The 18,361-nt window shown below is 46.5% G+C and overlaps 1 protein-coding gene across 2 annotated transcripts in view; it reads left to right on the top strand.

Moving 5' to 3' along the window:
* Window positions 1-17,802: 17,802 nt before the first annotated feature.
* The window catches only part of Mgat4a (alpha-1,3-mannosyl-glycoprotein 4-beta-N-acetylglucosaminyltransferase A), a 99,816-nt gene continuing 99,257 nt past the window's right edge, over window positions 17,803-18,361 (top strand). For both annotated transcript variants that reach the window (XM_052193021.1, XM_052193020.1), the window contains exon 1: window positions 17,803-17,880. The gene's annotated coding sequence lies outside the window, so the exon portion shown is untranslated. The remainder of the gene's footprint in view (window positions 17,881-18,361) is intronic.

Below are 18,361 nucleotides of genomic sequence, written 5' to 3'. Positions count from 1 at the left end.
GTCAACCTAGTTTACAGAACAAGTTCCAGGACACAGAGAAACCCTGACTTGAGAAAACAAAACAAAACAACCACAAAACCTACCACCACCACCAACAAAACCCTGACTCATACAAAACTAATAGAAGTCCCGTAAAGACCAGGTTAGACCCAGTGCTGGCACCTGCTTGTAATTTCAGATCAGGATCAGAGGCCAGAGGGGTGAGTTGGAGACTAGCCCGAGCACCCCAGTGAGTCTCTGTCCCTTCTGAGGACCATGACATCATCTTTGACATCATCACCTTCCACTTGGCCCCATCCCTTGGAGATGCCACTACATACCATTGCCATGTTTGGGACCAAACTTACTTATAGCACAGGAACCCTCGGAAGACATACCATCCAAGCCAGAGAGAAGTATTTGGGGGAAGATGTTGAGTTTGGTTCTGGGTGGGAAGGGGTGGCACTTGGACCCTTTCATGCCCCTCAGGAAGGATGCTCTGAGATAGCTATATCAGACTCAGCACTCAAAGAGGCATCCAGTTGCAGATACAGGGACATACATGCGACTGAAGGAAACCCCCGAGAAAGATGATATCAGAAGAGTCCTCCACTCCACCCAAACCCTGACTCTGGCCCATCAGGGAACATGTACAAAGTTCAAGAGCAAACAAGCAAGGGCTGGCTGATTCAGAATCTGGAAGAGCACAGCTTAGCCAGGTCTTAGGCACAGCAGAGGGCTCTCCCCAAAGGACCTGGAGATCCCATGGCGCTGGGTGTCAAACTTAGGAGCTGGGGTCCTGGGTGGACTTGCCCAACCAGAAGGGGAAATAATGTCACTCTTCCACCCATAATATCATGTGAACCCACATCCTGGTGTGTTTCTGCATAAGAGACTGTCTACACTTGCCAATATAGGTAATTATTTTTGAGAAGTTAGGGTCGCAGATCGCATATTGGCTGCGAGTTGTTTTTCTTAGGCTGAACATAGATAGCCATGAGGTAAAGCAGGGCGACCATTGGGAAACTGTTTAGGCTCCCTGCAGGCTGCACAACGCGGTGGGAGAAAGCCCACTGCATGCTGACTGAGAAACCCTCCATCCCAGCCCTTCCCCAACCACTCAGACCATTTGCTGATCTTAGCCCGCATGAAGGACTTGCATGCCAAGACTCGCAGAGGCTGAAGACGGCAGAAAACAAAGTAAGAGAAAGAAAAGTAACTTCTCCAAAGCACGGCATTTCTCTGTGAAACCAAGGGTTGGTCGACGTCTGCTGCTGATCCTGAATGCCTCTCTCTGATGCCAGGAGGAGTTTCTCTATCAGATATGGAGTCCAGGAGGCCTCGGGGTTTCAGGTAGCAGGCAACCCAAAGGGAAAAGGTTGCCAAGAAACACACGTCCCCAGGAGGAGGATGCTGTCATTTGTATAATGCTTTGTCCCCCTGAAATCAAATGAGTTTAATTCCTGAAGTCTTGTGAGCTGAAATAAAAGATCCTTTCTTTGCAAAGTATCTCACCTCAGGTATTTCAGCACGGTAATAGGAGGTTGATTAATAGGGTAGCTGATGTCATTGTTATTTTACAGATGTTAACGCCAGGCTCCTAAGAGTTCATAATTGCTGTAGTATATTAATATATGCAATATGTAATTAACACATGCAACATAATAATATATTAGCATGCTATATAATATTATCATGTATTGCATGTTACTATACAGTATACTAGTATAAAAATCTGATAAAGCATATTAATATATAAAACACATAACATTGATATAGAGTGCCCAATGGAATTTAAGTCATAGATTCATATGCAACTCAGCTACCAGATATAAAGTCTATGATGCAAACTCTAAGGTCTCAACTTTATGGGAACCAATTAAAAGAGTTTCACTGAGTCTTTCACACAGAATATGGCTACTGTATTTATTGCATCTTGTTATCCTACTACTTCAATGGTGGAGATATTAGCTTCTGAGTCAGACTTTCAAGACTGGCCTGATGGCCTGGGCCTGTTAGCCTAGATACTTCAACCACAGAGAGATGATTATGAATCCAAAGACATCCTGGTGTACTTCCCAGATTTAGGACCAAGGGGGGAAAAGAGAGAATGAAAATTTCCATTTTTTTCTGAGGATGTAGCTCTCCTGGATCTCCATTCTTAGGAGGTGATAATGGATCAGAGCTGTCTATGGAGTTTGTTTTTCCAAACAAGCTTGTTGCTAGCTCCCAGCACTCCCTGCTCTCCTGACTTGGGAGCAGGCTCAGCTGCTCTTTGATTTTGAGCTACAAGTGTCTAGTCTTAGCTCTTGCTTGATGCCTTGTCTACACCCACAAACCTTCGAGTGTAGCAGTCGACACCACACACAAGACCTCATACTGCAGCGACAAACCATAAGAAAGCACCCACGTCCTACAGTCAGAGAACCCCCCAAGAAAGGGTTTTTATTTTTCTTGGCCTGGGTCACCCTTCTGTTTCTAATTAAATCTGTGTAGGTAACTGCCCATTCTATGTACTTTCAAATCCAAGCTAGAAAACAGTCATATTTTAGATCTGAAAAGCAAATGTTTACATTTTTTATTATTATTTTATTTTTGTTTTTGGTCTTTTTTTTTGTTTGTTTGTTTGTTTGTTTGTGACAGGGTTCCTCTGTGTAGCCTTGGCTGTCCTAGAACTCACCAGGCTGGCCTCAAACTCAGAAATCTGCATGCCCCTGCTTCCCAAGTGCTGGGATTAAAGGCATGTGCCACCACTGCTCAGCTTTTATTTTTTTAAGTAGCAGAATGGCTTCAAAATATTATACACCTCTGAGTCAGATGCCAATGATAGCAACATTTAACACCACCCCAAAAACAGTTTTGGGGAGAGGCAACTATTTGGAAAAACATACCTTTATACCTTTCGTTTCTTGTCTTATGTGTAGGGGCACCGCACTTCCACAGTAAGTTGGGGCTTCCTCCTTTCTTCCTGGGTTTCCTTCCACGGACAGTTGTTTGCATAAGAGACACACATTTGTTATCTTCGTCCCTGTACAGCCCTGCTGGCAACAGGAAGAGCTGCCAGTCAGAGGTGGAAGGTACCAGCTGCAGCTTACACCATGAGATGCCGAAAGGAAATAGAGGAGTCTTAGCAGACCCGCTATGAACACTGCGCAGCACACCCCAGGGCAGGCCATGTCTTTTCTAGGGGCTCAAGGGGATTCTGTGGCAGACCACCATCTTTGCTTGCCTGGCAGATGGAGGAGACATCCAAGGGACAACATTTCTTTTGCAAATTTCTACTCATCGTTCTTTCATACATGGGTCGATGAATTAATTGCAAAGCATGCCAACTCTTATCAACATTTTCTTCTGGCTGTAGATAGTGTAAGAACCAGAAGAGGTCTAGGGAGATGATTCAGTTGGCAAAAACGCTTGCCTCACGCGTGAAGACCTGAGTGTTATCTCCCAGAGCCTAGGTAATCCAGGCCCAGGGTAAGCTCATGAAATTCTCATGGTGGTGAGATAAAGACTAGTAGCCCCTAGAAGCTTACTGACTCCCTAGTGTACCCCTTGTTAGTGAAGTTTCAGCCAGTGAAAGACACAGTCTCAAACAAAAAGTGGGAAGACCTGAAGAATAATGAACACTTCAAGTTGTCTGCTGACCTCCATGTGCATGCATGAGGTCCTCTATATGTCACACATGAATGTACATATGTATACACCTGCACACATAAGTGCACCCACTCATCCACACACACATAGATGTACATACACATACATACCCACACATATACACATGTATACTACACATATACACATATGCATACATATACACCTACCCACATACATATACACACATACACATACACACATGGACACACATGCATGCACACACCTACACACATACAAGCACATGCACACATGAACACACACATACATGCACATGCATATATACACATACTCAGACATGCACATACACACACACACACACACACACACACACACACACACACACACACACACGCAATCTAGGCACAGGCTCATGAAATCACCCACACATGCAGATCAAGGGAGAGAGAAAGGAGACAGGAGCTGTCCTATATAGCAGAAAGAACATGCCAAATCAAGACCATCTCTCAGGAAGAGGCCTGGTGGACTGTGTATCCTTAAATCCTTAATTCCGAGAAGCCAACATCAGAATTAAGACCAGACTCCAGCAAATGGGCAAGGCTGAACCTCAAGCTGAGCTGCTTCCTGGTTATGTAGACGATGTTCTTTAGGCCAGGGTTGGTTTGCTCGCTCACCAACAGGCAAAATGAAAGCCCAACCTGTCAGGGTTGTTGATGAGATTAAACTAGCTAACGTGTGTGTTTTGTGTCTCCTTAGTGTTATGCTGGCAGAGGACAAGAAGTGTTACAGTTTCATCCTTAACTGCAGCTGCAAGAAGAAAAAGAAAAAGAAGAAAAAGAAAAAAAAGCAGGTGAGATGGTTCTCTGGCTAGGGTTATGGAGACCCTTTGGGGTTGAATGACCTTTCCACAGGGTTCCTGTACCAGAACTCCTGCACATCAGGCAGTCATATTATAGTCATAGCTAGCAAAATGACCGTTGTGAGGTAGTGACAAAAGTAATTTTATGGTTGGGATCATTATAACATGAGGAACTATATTAAAGGGTAGCAGCATTAGGGAGGTTGAGAACCACTGGTTTAGTGGGAAAGGCTCTTCTTGCCTCCAAGCCTGAAATCCTGAATTCTATCCACAGAACCAGCTTCCACTATTTATCCTCTGTCTCTGTCTGTCTGTCTGTCTCATACACACACACACACACACACACACTCGTACACACTATAGAATTTTAAAACACAGCAGCAATATCAGGAGTGGTGTGAGCAGCTAGGATGGAACTCCTAAGGGGCGGCCGAGCTGGAGGGGAACCCGTTGTGGAAGATCACGATTATCAAGGAGCACATTTTTGATAGTTTGCAGACTGAGCCTGATACATTCCAGGCTGCTCTCTAGTTTTCTATGTAGCTGAGGAGGACATTAAACTTCGGGTCTTCCTGCCTTTACCTCTGCAGAGCTGGGATTTCAGGCACGGGCCCCCACCCATCGTACACAGCACATGTTAGATAGACTACCAGCCGAGCCACAGAGCAGCGCAGTCAGCCCTTCCTTATCCCCAATGGTCTCATCTTCAAATGAAAACTAGAAAGGGCCATTACTTCAGCCAAGGAAAGAAAGCACAGCACAGGCTCCCTCTCCTACCTAACTCCCCGTACAGTGGGCGGGAGGAGTGGATGGCATCCTTGACAAGCCGCCATGTTGCTTTTAGCAAACACTGCTCCCCTGAATTGGCCCCTGTGGAGCTGATGGATAAGGTAAGGAAAAGACCCGTTTTGCGCTCTCTCTCTCTCTCTCTCTCTCTCTCTCTCTCTCTCTCTCTCTCTCTCTCTCTCATGTCTCTTCACCCTTCTTTATAATTTTTCGACAAGCTATTTCTTTCTTTTTCTTTTTTAAATTGTTTTCATTTGTTTTGGTTTTGCTATGCTGAGAATTGTACCAGGGGCTTCACGGACACCAAGAGAGCACTCCGTCACCGATGTGCACAGCCTCCTTTCTCTTAAGGTCTAATGCTCATTTCTGAGCAGCAGTGATGCGTCTCATAACAGTCTGGCCCTGCCGTGGCCTCGCTGAAGTCATCCTCCTCCTGAATGCCTTCATGTAGTCACTGCTTTTATGTGGAATGCAGCCATTAGCCTGACCCTGGACTTGACCTCTCTAAGGCCTTCTTTTGCCTTCTCATCTTCTCCAGCCCCTCGGCATCCTAGGTGAGGACCCACCCTCCCTTCCTCTCCTGCCACTGATTGTGGAAACTGTCACCAGGAGACTCTCCTGAGCCACAGCTCTGAGCAGCTTATGCTCTAAAGAACTAACTGGCGTCTCAGCATGAAGTAGCCCAATCACAATTTCAAATGCCCAGACCCCTGGCCCCAGACCCCAGACCCCTCGGGACACCGGACTCTAGGCCCTAGAACCCTGCCAGACCCTCTGGGCCATAGGCTCCAGGCTCCCCAGACCCCAGGCCCAGGCCGCAGACCCTACTCAGATCTCAGATACTAGACCTCACAGGACACCGGATCCTGGGCCCCAGATCCCACCAGACCCCGGACCATGGTCCCCAGGGCCCCCAGACCCCACTAGGCCTCAGATTCCAGTCCCCACCAGCCCTGGCCCCTGGCCCCCAGCCCCTGGCCCCCAGCCCCTGACCCAGGCCCCAGACCCTGGCCCCCTTTCCTCTCTTGCAATACTTCTGTCCTTGCCCTGAGTCCCAGGCATAATTCAGAGCCATATTAGCTGCGCGTACAAGCAGACGGAAGCTGCTCAGTAAATATTTGTCAAACAGGAAGGAATACTCCATACAATCAAAGAGAAATTCCTAAATATTTGTTCTCAGCAGAGGCCAAGATAGGGGCTTTTCCTCCTGTGTTTGGAAGGTGAAGGAAATAGACTTTTGCTGAAGGAAAGATGCTCACACTGGGAAGGAGACCTTATTTTGCTGTGTATTTTAGACAGTGCTCTGCCTAAGGTGTAAATGTTCTTTTGTTGCTAAGACAGGGTCTCTTACAGGCTGAGGCTCACTGGCTGGCTAACAAGCCCGAGTGAGGGATCTGCCTGTCTCTACCTCTCCAGTGCTGGGATTCAAACTATTTGCTACCATATGACATTTCTTTTCCTTTTTGGTACTCTTTCGTGTGTGTGTGTGTGTGTGTGTGTGTGTGTGTGTGTGTGTGAGAGAGAGAGAGAGAGAGAGAGAGAGAGAGAGAGAGGGAGGGAGAGGGAGAGGGGGGGGAGAGGGAGAGGGAGAGGGAGAGGGAGAGGGAGAGAGAGAGAGGGAGGGAGAGGGAGAGGGAGAGGGAGAGGGAGAGGGAGGGAGGGAGAGGGAGAGGGAGGGGAAGGGAGAGGGAGGGGCAGGGGAGAGAGGTATACATTCATGTTCATGTCACAGAAAGACAGCTTCAGGTGTCAGTCCTTGCCTTCCTCCTTGGACCTCCTCTTGTTCATGGCTATGAACACCAGGCTAGCTCATCTGTAAGCTCTGGGGAGTTCTGCCTCCAGTCCCATCTCTACCTCTCATCTTGATGTGGGAACCATGAGATTAGGATTGTAGATGCTGCGTGTGGTACTGTGCCTGTCTTTATCTGAGGCTGGGGATTTAAACTCAGGTCCCCATGCTGTCATGGTAAGCACTTTTCCCACGGACCCTTCCCCCAAGCCTGGTGTAATGAAGCAAAACAAAGCAAAAAATCATTAGGCAACTGGGGTCCCACACACTGCAGAGTTTTCTAATAAGAGCGCGGTTCTCATCTAAGGCACAGTCTTTGGGGTTGCTTTCCCAATTCAATTTAAATTTATTTTTCTGTAAGTGTTAAGTAATTCTTGTGTGTGGTTCTCTCTTAAGGGTATGCTGCCAAATTCATAGTCTTCTAGAAGTTTCAGAGTCTGGTTCCTTAAAACCGCTGAACCATAGCATAGGTACCATCGTTGTGGCATGTGAGATAGGATTCAGGTTAGAAAAATAATAAACATGATAACAAAACCCAGCAAAAAACCCAAACCACTATCACGCCTGTGGTTCTGGTGAAGGCTGAAATGGAAGGTTTATCTTGGGAACTGATGACATCATATCCAGACTTTCAGTAAGATGTTTGAAACAGAAACACCATGACGCCAATGATCAGACATTTTGGTCCTCTGTGTGACAGCTTTAAAGTCTGTGCTGATAAATATCACATCGTTAGAAACTGGACGGCAGGCCAGCTGGCTACCTTAAAGGTCCTTACATACGTAACTGCTCTGCTCTTTACTCTTTCAGATCATGCTCAGTTATCTTAGACTTGAGATCCAAAATGAAATATCATCTAAGTGCAGTGATGCACATCTTTAACCTACGCACTCAGGAGGCCAGGGACGTAGAATCATAAGTTCTAGGCCTAGACATAGTGAGACACAAAGATAATCCAGAATGCCTGTAGGCCCGTGGTTCTAGAAAGTTCTGTTCACATGCGAACTCATGCGTGTGACATCGTAGGAACTATGTGTCTTCCACAGAAAACCTGTCAGGTGCTGCTCAGAAAATGGGCACATTTCCTCAGCTCCCAGAAGCCCCTGCGTTTCTCAGTATGCTCTTACAAGTCATATTGAGGAGAGCAGGCACACAGTAGGAAAGTCCTGCAGCCTTGAGGACTGGTTCAAATCCCTGGGTCCCTTGCCTGCCATAGCAGACATTCCTAGTGCCCCTCAGCAACCTTCCTGGAGCAGTTCTCCTTACACCTTGTGTGCTGACTTCTCTGTCTCTGCATCTTCTCTACCTACTGCTTCTCTGCTTATACCAACCGTTTCCTTTTGCGCCCTCCTCTGCCTTGGCTTCTCTGTGGCTTACACCTCGCCTCTGCCCACTCCAACCTGTGTGTTCCTGCTTCTGTTCTGACAGTGAAGGACTGTGTGGCTCACTCCAGAGACAGCCTTGATGAGTTCCATTGGCCTCAGCCCTTTAAGTCATCCCACTGGATGGGAGTCTGAATGTTAACAGCCCAGCGGGCTGTGTGTCTGCCTGTCTTTGTGATGGAGAAACCAGGATTACAAAAGGGATTATGGTCATCTGGATTTGATTTGATTAATTCTGAGGGAAATGACACTTAATAAATTTGCATGGTTTGTGTGCAAAAACTTCAGATAGCATAGATGCATAGGAGGGAAACCAGAGGGACAAAAAGTTCTTTGTAAAGAGAGTATGGAGCAACAAGGGTGACAGGAAGATGGCCCAGGGTGAGGGACCGGCCGAGGCCCTGTTGTGAGGGGTGAGTAATGGTGGTGAACCACCATTCAACTGGTGAATGCATCTTTCACAAAGTTGCTCTGCTGCTCGTAGCGGGAGAGGGACTGACTTCTCAGTTCTAGGCAGGGTCTGAGCAGTCCATCTTCATCCTGTCCCTTTGAAGAGCCGAGCAGCCCACAGATACAATGTGTCTTCCAAGCATTTGCTAACTACACAAAAGCTTTCAAAGAATTTGATAAAAACTGGGTTCCTCGTGTGCTCTGTGAAGATTGCCTTAGACAATTTATTGGTGCTTCTTTGGAGCAAACATTTATTTCCTTCATGTTTGATCTTGTCTCTGCCATCCCATAGCCCTCCTGCAATCGTGGGATGGAACCGATCTGTCACATGGTGCATAAGTCTTGAAAGTTCTTTTATGTAGAGAAAGCTCAGTTTTCCACACATTTCACAACTGAAATGACATGATTTTTTGTTTGTTTGTTTTTGTTTTTTTCTGGGGGTGTGAACAGTAGAATGTTTAGTCATGTAAAGACAGGCCTTTGTTCTCACTTATCTGATCTTACGTTTTGTGATAGTAATTTTAGAACCCTGCCAGATTTGGAGAAGAATATCAAACTAATGAGCAAATATTTGCAGAGTACCTTTAGGATATATACAGATTTGGACTTTTGTTGTTGGCTTTTTGTTTGTTTGTTTGGTTTGGTTTTTGTCAAAATAAGGCCCAGTTTTTTTTCATTCTGGTAAAATTATTATAACAGTTTTCTAAAGCAGTGACAGGAGCGTTCCTTTATTCAATTTATTCTATATACATACATATGTGTATACATAGGTATTTGTTCTTCATGTGTTATGTGAATATATTCACCTTGGAGTATTTTTTGCTATAATCCTGTCAGTCTATTCAGAAATCTTCAGTGCTCTCATCTTATGGCTGCAACTCTCCTACACTGCACCCGTGTTTCCCATGATGCATCTCTTCATGAGGATGCTGAGTCAGGCCATCCTGGCCAGGTGCTGGGAACAATGGGGGTGTACTGCCCTCTTTGTGACCAGGTGTACATGTGGCTTTTTTCCCTGACCAAATCCTACCCCTGTTCTTCCAGGCTCACAGCTAGCCAGCTCACAGCTCTTCCATATGGTTTCATTAATTCAGTCAACAACCCTCTGAAAAGCCTGATGAGTGTCTAGTGCTTGAGGTGACCTCTGCCCTCAAGAGGGAGCAGCTTAAAGACCCAGGCTGCAGGTTGGCATCTCCATACATGGAGCTGTGCATGTACTCAATACAACAGAGAAACAGTTGCTCTGGTGAATCATGGTTGCTTGTGGTCGGAGTGTTCCAGAGAGCCCAGAACTCCTTTAACCTTGAGGCTTTCCTGTTTATCTCCTTTTCAATCCTTCCATAGCACTCTGGTTTGAAAGCTCAGGACGGGAGAAGCATCATTAAGTGGTAGACACCTCTCTGGAGCTTGGGTGGGGGAGGTGTATGTTCAAGCCTTGAAGACTGTTAGTTAGCAAATGAGGGCAGTGGAGAAGGGACAGGGACTGAGGAGGCTCCCAGGCACAGTGCCCCTGTGTGGCATGGCTCTGTGGAGGGACCTATATAGAAGGAGGTTCCAGTGATGGAGGCAGGAGATGAGCAGGAGATTTTTAGAATTCCTCCAACCACACTGTGAACTCCTGGAGAGTCCCCATCACAGCTCAGTCTTGCAAATATCCAGTCATAGGATGAGGGTTTGATAGAGGGTTCTTGTGGTGCCTCAGTGGTGATAGCTCTCCTGAGAGAGGCAAGGCACCTCTTTTAGGAGCACTGGAAATAATAGAGGCCTATTTTAAGGTCTATCCAAGTCCTGCTAAGTGGGAAGATCAGAGGAGCAGGCGGTTCTCCAGTCCTCAGTTTCCAGGACAGACTTTCTTTACTTTGAAAGAAAGCCTAACCTGCTTCTTTAACCTGGTTACTTTTCTAGCCTCACAGGCTGCCTTTCCAACAGCTGCTCTATGATGCTGGAGTTGTCCACGGGTGGGAGGGGAAGAAGAGTTGAGGTTGGTTGGTAACATTTCCTGGCCTCCATCACCAGCTGGCTTTTTTTCAGTTAAGATCTACAAGGAGCCACAGCAGGAGGTCTGAAGGCAGAGGAAAGAGAGCTGCTTCCTGCTCCTGCCTCTCTCTGCAAGTGTGGTTGCCAGCAACAGCTGTTAAGAACAGCCAGGGTGGGCAGCTTTGGCCTCCCGTCTTCTCGCTGGTTCCGGCCTTCTGACCCAAGCCCAACAGTTCTCTAGGAGTACCCAGCAGATGCCAGCTCAGGAACCTCGAGGCCCCTCTAACTTCTTTGCTCCTTTCTTTCAGCACTTCGTTTCCCCAGCCTCGTCAGCTCAAGGCATGCAGCAACTATTGTGTGTTCCTTTAGTACAAAATGCCTCTGATAGCACTGGGGTGCCGTGGCACACACCTGTAACCCTGCACGCAGGTTCCTCCCCCTCTTCTTCCCGGCCCTGCCCTCCCCCCACCCCGCGTCTTGCTTCTTTCTTTCTCCTTTTACCTGTTTTCCGCTTCCCTTTTTCCCCCTCCCTCCATTTCTTCTCTTCCTTTCTCCTTCCCTCCTCCCTTTCCCTACACTTCTTCCTCTTTCTGGCTAGATTCTGAGATTCATATCCTGGAGGATGCCCCCGGGTGATGAGTGAAAAATTAGCACAGATTCAGTAGCCCAGATCCCTGTTTATCCTTACTGATAGCCACCGTTCTACATGCATTGCATGAATAAGGGTTTTGATCTTGTTTGAAATGTATTGACAGAGTAGAAAAGAGTTGAATCGCTCCGGTTGGTTTTATGCATGGGTAGATTTCAGATGCATGACAGGTACCAAACTCAGAGAGGAACAAAAGAAATGGGGGGGGGGGGGAGACATTCCAACATCACTTTAGTTATCTCATATTCAAGTCTCATCCATTACGCCTTCTGAATACACATGGAGTATCATGAAGTAAGTTAGCCTGAAGGAGGCGGCTAACTCTCTCAGAAGAACTGCCTCTCTGCAGCCATCTTGGCAACAGAGCTTTGGGAGACACAAAGTATCGCTCTGCTGTTCTAAACCGGAGGCACCCAGTTCCCGGCAACTATGTTGCGGTGATTTTCCTTTTAGGGGTTTCTTGACAACATTTTAGCAGTGTCTTGTACAACTTATATAAACACAGCTTGTTACAGCCCTTAAGTATGGCATGGCCTTCTAATACCATTGTGAGGGAGACACACTTTCCAGCTTTTGTCTGAACAATATGCTTCCTGTTGGGAACTGGAGTGGGAGTATGAAGTGTCTATGAAGGGACCCTTGGTGCACAAAGGTGTGGGTACGAAGAGTAAGAATTAGAAGCAAGAATAACAACCTTTTGTGGTGTCTCATTTGGATGGACCTTAATGTGCAAGTAGAATGTTAAATGTCCTGCTCTCTCTCTCTCTCTCTCTCTCTCTCTCTCTCTCTCTCTCCATATATATCTTCTATAAATAAGAATGTATTACTGGGCTGGGCCGTGGTGGCGCACATCTGTAGTCCCAGCACTTGGGAGGCAGAGGCAGGCGGATTTCTGAGTTCAAGGCCAGCCTGGTCTACAGAGAGAGTTCCAAGACAGCCAGGGATACACAGAGAAACCCTGTCTCGAAAAACAAAAACAAAAACAAAACAACAACAACAACAACAAAAAAGAATGTATTACTGGAACCCCTCCTTCAGTACTGGGGTTTGAGCCCTGGTTCTCATCCATTCTAGGCAAGCACTCTACCACTTAGCTACATGCCTAACCCTTTATTTTACTGTTTGTTTTGAGACAGGGTCTTAAGTTTCCCAGACTAATCTTGAATTCACGCTGTAGCCCAGACAGGCCTTGAACTTATGACCCTTCTGCTTCACTCCCTTGGATATCTAGGATTATAGGCCTGCACCATTTAGTCCAGCTTGGTTAATAGACTCTAATGTCCCAGGTGGTCTCAGGGCCACCTAGATTATCACTTCTTAAATTTTTCCACTTGAGACTCCCTTTCAGCAGAGAAATTTATACATGACACTATGTACATAGATTTAAGAAATATATATATAAGCCAAACATTTACTGACAATAAGTTATAAAAATTTTGTTTTATAAATTTTTTGCTATACATATATTTTCAACATTCGTTAAATACAAAAGCAAATTCACATACTAATAAGGTGGACGTGTTTGGTCATTTTTACATAAAGACTTCAATCTTGGTTGGATATTTGAAGGTGCATCTTTAATGCTTTTCACAGTTGATTGATATTTTGATATTATAATTGTTAATATTGAGAGCACTGATTTGCACAAACACATAGCACAAAATGGTATAGGGAAGTTTAGAGCTGTCTCAGAAATTCTTGGCATTTCTGTCCTAATCCTGATCCAAAATTAATGATTTTGTTTTCAGTGACAGTCAAGTCAGCAACTTAAGTAGCAAATTTTTGTTTTTGTTGTTTTGAGACCAGGTTGGCCTGGCACTCAAAGATATCCTCCTGCCTCTGCCTCAGAGAAGGCTGGTGTGAGCAGAACTGAGGTTGAGCCACAGCAGACTCAAGTAGCAAATTTTAAAATCAAACATTTGACCCCAATAAAAATTAAAGAAATGCTAATTTAATGTTTACATACTGAGGAACAGCAGTAGGTAGATATTAAATGCTATTGTTTTCAATAATTAAAGCATCATGTGTCCATAACAGCAGACACCTTAGTATGTGAAATACATTGGAAGGCATAGCATAGAATAGTCTTGTGTTGGAGTTGAGGTGTTATAGGCACACTAAGTGCAAAGTGCAGATGTTGTGTGTTCAGAAACAAGGCTGCAGTGTATAACATGTGTAACGCCTGTAACTTGTGTAATGTGTGTTAACATATGTGATGTGAGTGTAATGTGTGTAATACATGTAGTATATGTAACATGTGTAATACACGTAATACATGGAATGTGAATAACTTGTGTGACATGTGTAATGTGTGTAACATGTGCAACATGTGTAACTCGTGTAACACGTGTAACATGTATAACGTGTGGAATGTGTGTAACGTGGGCAGGTGCCATCACAAACACTTTAGATTCACCATGTGTTTCCTTTTGAATTAACATTTGCTCTTCATGTTTTCAAAAACCTCATACTGTTACCAGAGTTATCGAAGTCCCAATATTCAGTTCTACGACACCACATTGAACTCTAGCTCACCACAGGAGTCGTGTCCTAGCTGTAGATAAAAGCAGCATCTCTGTCTCCTGACTAAAACAAGGGATTCCCTGCATACACCATTTGAAAGAGCCAGGGAGAATCTCCAGATGTGACACTGCCTCTTGAAGCCCTCATACTGAACACAGGTCCAATCCAGGACACCAGGATTACATTTGTGACCCAGTGCAAACCATACAAGTCTGATTGCTAACACAGGGAAGGACAGGGTGGGAGAAAACCCAAAACCTGGCAATCTTGTGCTTGATTTCTTGGAAACTGATTAATGCACAAAAGGCCTCACTGCCAAACACCATCAAAGAGATAAAAGGAAAAGATTTGTTTCCTGTGTGTAATCTGCTTTTAGCTTGAATGTCACTTCCAGGAAGCTTTCCCTGACAGAGAATCTGATTAATGGCCTCCGACTATCACTGCCCAGCTCCTGTGCTCTGCTGCAAAGTCCTGTGGTTTAATTACTTATCTAAGTCTCTCACTAGTCTGTGAGACTTCATGGGGAGGTACCAGCTGCCTCTGTAATCAAAGGCCTTGGGGGTGGGGGGGCTCGTGGAAGAGTGAACTTTTGTGAAAACAGCCATGGCTCAACAGCTTTGTTGGGAACAGTTACAGTGGCAGCAGTTCTCAACCTGTGTGCTGTGGCCCCTCTTGGGTTGAATGATCCTTTCACAGGGGTCACCGATCAGAAAATACAGCGATTTACATCACAATTCATAACAGTAGCAAATTTATAGTTATGAAGTAGTGACTAAAATAATTTTCTGGTCCAGGGTCACCACAACATGAGGAACTGTATTAAAGGGTTGTAGCACTAGGAAGATTGAGAAACGCTGGGCTACAGAACAGTGGTGATGTTACAGGCTGAACTTCTCAGCTCTAGTTTAACTGTGTGAAGGTAAAAAGAGAGACCACAAAACTAAAAATGTCACAAAAAGGCAACAGGAGAGAGGGGCAGCCCCGACAAATACAGAACAGAATTTGATCAGACTCAGGATTTGGACTCACTGCTTTTGATTGCTAATCAAGCAGATCATGATGATAGATATTTTGTTTTGTTTTGAGAGAGTTTCTTAGGTCAAACTGGTCTCAAACTTGCCATGTTACTGAAACTGGCCTTGGATTTGTAATGCTCCTGCCCCAGTGTCCTAAGTGATCAGATTATCAATATGGGCCACCATACCCAGCAATTAACACAATCTTTAATACCCAACCCCCTGTTAATCATTTTCCAAGAAACGGAACACAGAATGGGCAGTGGTTTTCCACCGTGTCTCCCTTCATGCACTAGTAATCAAACTTACACCACTCATGAGTAGCTATTAAAGTGTGGTTAAGCAGATAGCCTTGGTCATAGTTGGCAAATTCAAGGTTGTGAATGTCGCAAGACTGAGAGGAATCATGGACTCTAACTCACACCTAGCAGGCATATTTCAAACCATCCCAGTTTCTTAGCTCAACCAACTGAATGCCATAGCTTCCTCTCAACAATGGGAATAGAGACAAGTTTAATCATGGCAGGTTCTCCACAGTTTTTTAGAAAGCTGTCCTTCTGTCAGATGAAGGGCAATGAAGAACGAAAAAGGCATCCCTCCTCCCCTTGGGTTTTTAAGGGCTCAGAATTAAAGGCACATGCTGTCCCGAGCCTGACCACCTCAGTTCGATCTCTACTTCCCTACAGCATGGACTCCCCGAAGTAGCCCCCTGCCTTCTGTGTGAGCGCCGTGGCACACCTGTGACCCCCACACTGAATAAATGTACAGAAAATATTATAAAAGGGTCTTCAACCCGTGGCTTTTTATTGCCTCTTTTCACTTTTGATGTTTCCCCGTTGTTCACGGAGTCCAGAGAGACTGCCTGAATACGTACTCTTCCTGAAGGTACCACTCCAGTGCATAGGCACGTCACATCTTTTCCATTTTCTCTTCTCTGTATTAAAGGGTCATCTGATCTTTGTCTCTGTTTAGAAAATGTCTGTGAACACTCTCATTCCCTTCCTTTACCAGCAGTCATCCAAAAGCTCGTGGATTGCTAAAGATACAAATGGAAACAGAGTACTAGAAGGCTCTGAATCAAGGAGAATCAGGTTTAATCGCGGTTAGTTGCCTAAATAACTATTGATTTCATACCCACGAAATTCCCTAATTTCTCTCTGTATAACATTGGGATATCAGAAGAATGGCTGGTTTCGTTGCTCCGTCTTTTAGCTGATCCTACAAAACACAGCTCAAGGGCTGTTTCTTTCTTGTTGAGTATTTTCTTCCTCTGCCTGAAGCCGTGAACTGATGTGACTGACATTCAGAACAGTAGAAAGGTAGCAAGGCCTGATGTGTCTATGCTGACAGGAGAATTAGCAATTCAACCCAACCGTGTTTTAGACACTGTGTCTGGTAGGGAATCCGTCTGTACTGCTTGCATCCATCTTGAGGTCTATTGCTGGGTTGCTACCTGGCAATGCATTAGGCACAGTTATACAGGGAATTTAGCTCCATTTCCCCCCAAAGTAGAATGCAAAGCTGCTACTGGGTTTATCTTTTTCTCTCATCCCCCAGCTGGTGCAGAGCTGGGGGATGAGTGAGACTAGGAACCTCTTTTTGGATTTTTAAAACAGTTGAGGAATGACGGAGAGCAATCTCACCACAGGAGAGCTGAGAAACCTATAAATATAATAGCTAATTATTAAACGCTTAATTTGAGACAAAAAAAAAATAAAGGGTTTTTTCCTCCTGAAAGCAAAAATCCCTCACTCTGACGTTGTGTGCTAGAGTTTTCTATTTTTGAATTACTGTCTTTTGATACAGATCTTTATTACCCTAGGGCGTGCCAGGAACAAGTTCTAGTTCTTTGATTTCTTGTAAGTCTTTGCAGGGTTATTGGGATGATTATGGTAACAGTGAGGACAAACACATCTATCTTATTAGCTGTGCAACCATAGGTAAACTCTTTAACCTTTGAGTTCATATATATGAAATGGCGATTAACATATGATAAACAATTAAAGATCTGTCCAGACTAACATACGATAAAAAGCAATTAAAGATCTTAATACCTGTCAGGCATGATAGCTAACAGATAATGTGCACAGGGGTAGTTAATTATTAGCGGGCCCCAAACTGGCAGGGCACTCATGTTTTCTATAGATGTCCATCCATTTAGATCTGAAACCAGTTTTAAACTTTAAGAAATGGTAATCCGACATGTGCTCAAGAGACAAGGGAAGACTAACACAGCATAGTAGCATTAGCACTGAATGGTGTGCATTTAAACCCTAGTCATATTTGTTGCTTCTAGTTGCTCCAATTGGTGCTCCCTGCATCTCTGCCTCCTCCTAGGAGCTGGAGGATAATGATGCTCCTCACTGATGCTGACAGTGTAATGCTCGGAACAGCGGGCCTTGGAAGCAATGGTTGGATTAAAGCCAGGACCTGTCACCACGCCTGGATCGCCAGAAGATAGGACCCAGAGCTGGGAGGAAAGGCCATGGTGGCCAGGTTGTACACCGTGGGCTCACTGGGGCCTTTGTTGCCACCCGAGGTTGCATGCGCTCAGGCCGGAGGGTACAAGCCAGATGTGGTGGCTGTGCTTCAGCCTTGGCCGCGACACCGATGCAGGGGAAAAGGGTTGGGGAGAAATATATAGGCTGCTCCATTGCCCCGCTGAGTGACAGACCGGCCGGCCACTGGCAGCGGCGGCGGGGCGCTTGGGGAAGTGGCGGCCAATGGCTGGCGGGGACCGGGGCGGGGGCTGGGCAGGGGCTGTTCCTGGCGAGGGCGGGGCTCGCGGCCGGCGGCGGCGGAGGCGGCTCCAGCAGCGTCGCCGGCGGCCGCGGCAGAAGCACCCTGGCCCGCGGCAGGTGAGGAGTGCGGGGCGCCGGGCTGGGGGCGGCCAGGCGGAATACCGCGGGGCTCGCGGAACACCCACCTGCTGGTGGCGGAGCCGGGGCGTCCCGAAGCCGGCGTTCGGTCGCGCGCGCGCGCGCGCGCGGGGCCTCGGAACCGGGAACCGGGAGCGGGGCGCGGGCCGGGCGCCCTCCGCGCCTAGCCGCCGCCTCAGCCCCTCGGTGCTGCGCTTCTTCCCGTTGGCTGGCCTGGAGCCTCGGGCGGTCCCGGAGCACCGGGGAAGTGCAGTGCAGTGTGCGCGTGCAACGGGGCCAAGAGTTGCGGGCAGGACCCCGAGGCTGTAAGGCTGGGGGGCTGGGGAACTGGAGGTGGCGCTGCCGCGGGGCAGGTAGGGAGGGGGCCTCTTGCCTGCGGGGGACAAAGATGTGCCCGAGGTACCGGGGAGCGAGCCCCCGACACCTCCCAGGCCTGGGTTTCCTCCATCCTATGGAAGTG

The sequence above is a fragment of the Apodemus sylvaticus genome, chromosome 9, assembly GCF_947179515.1.
Source record: "Apodemus sylvaticus chromosome 9, mApoSyl1.1, whole genome shotgun sequence".
Classification (NCBI taxonomy): domain Eukaryota; kingdom Metazoa; phylum Chordata; class Mammalia; order Rodentia; family Muridae; genus Apodemus; species Apodemus sylvaticus.
Note: the sequence above shows the minus strand (reverse complement) of the source record. Positions and strands in the feature narration are given on the sequence as shown.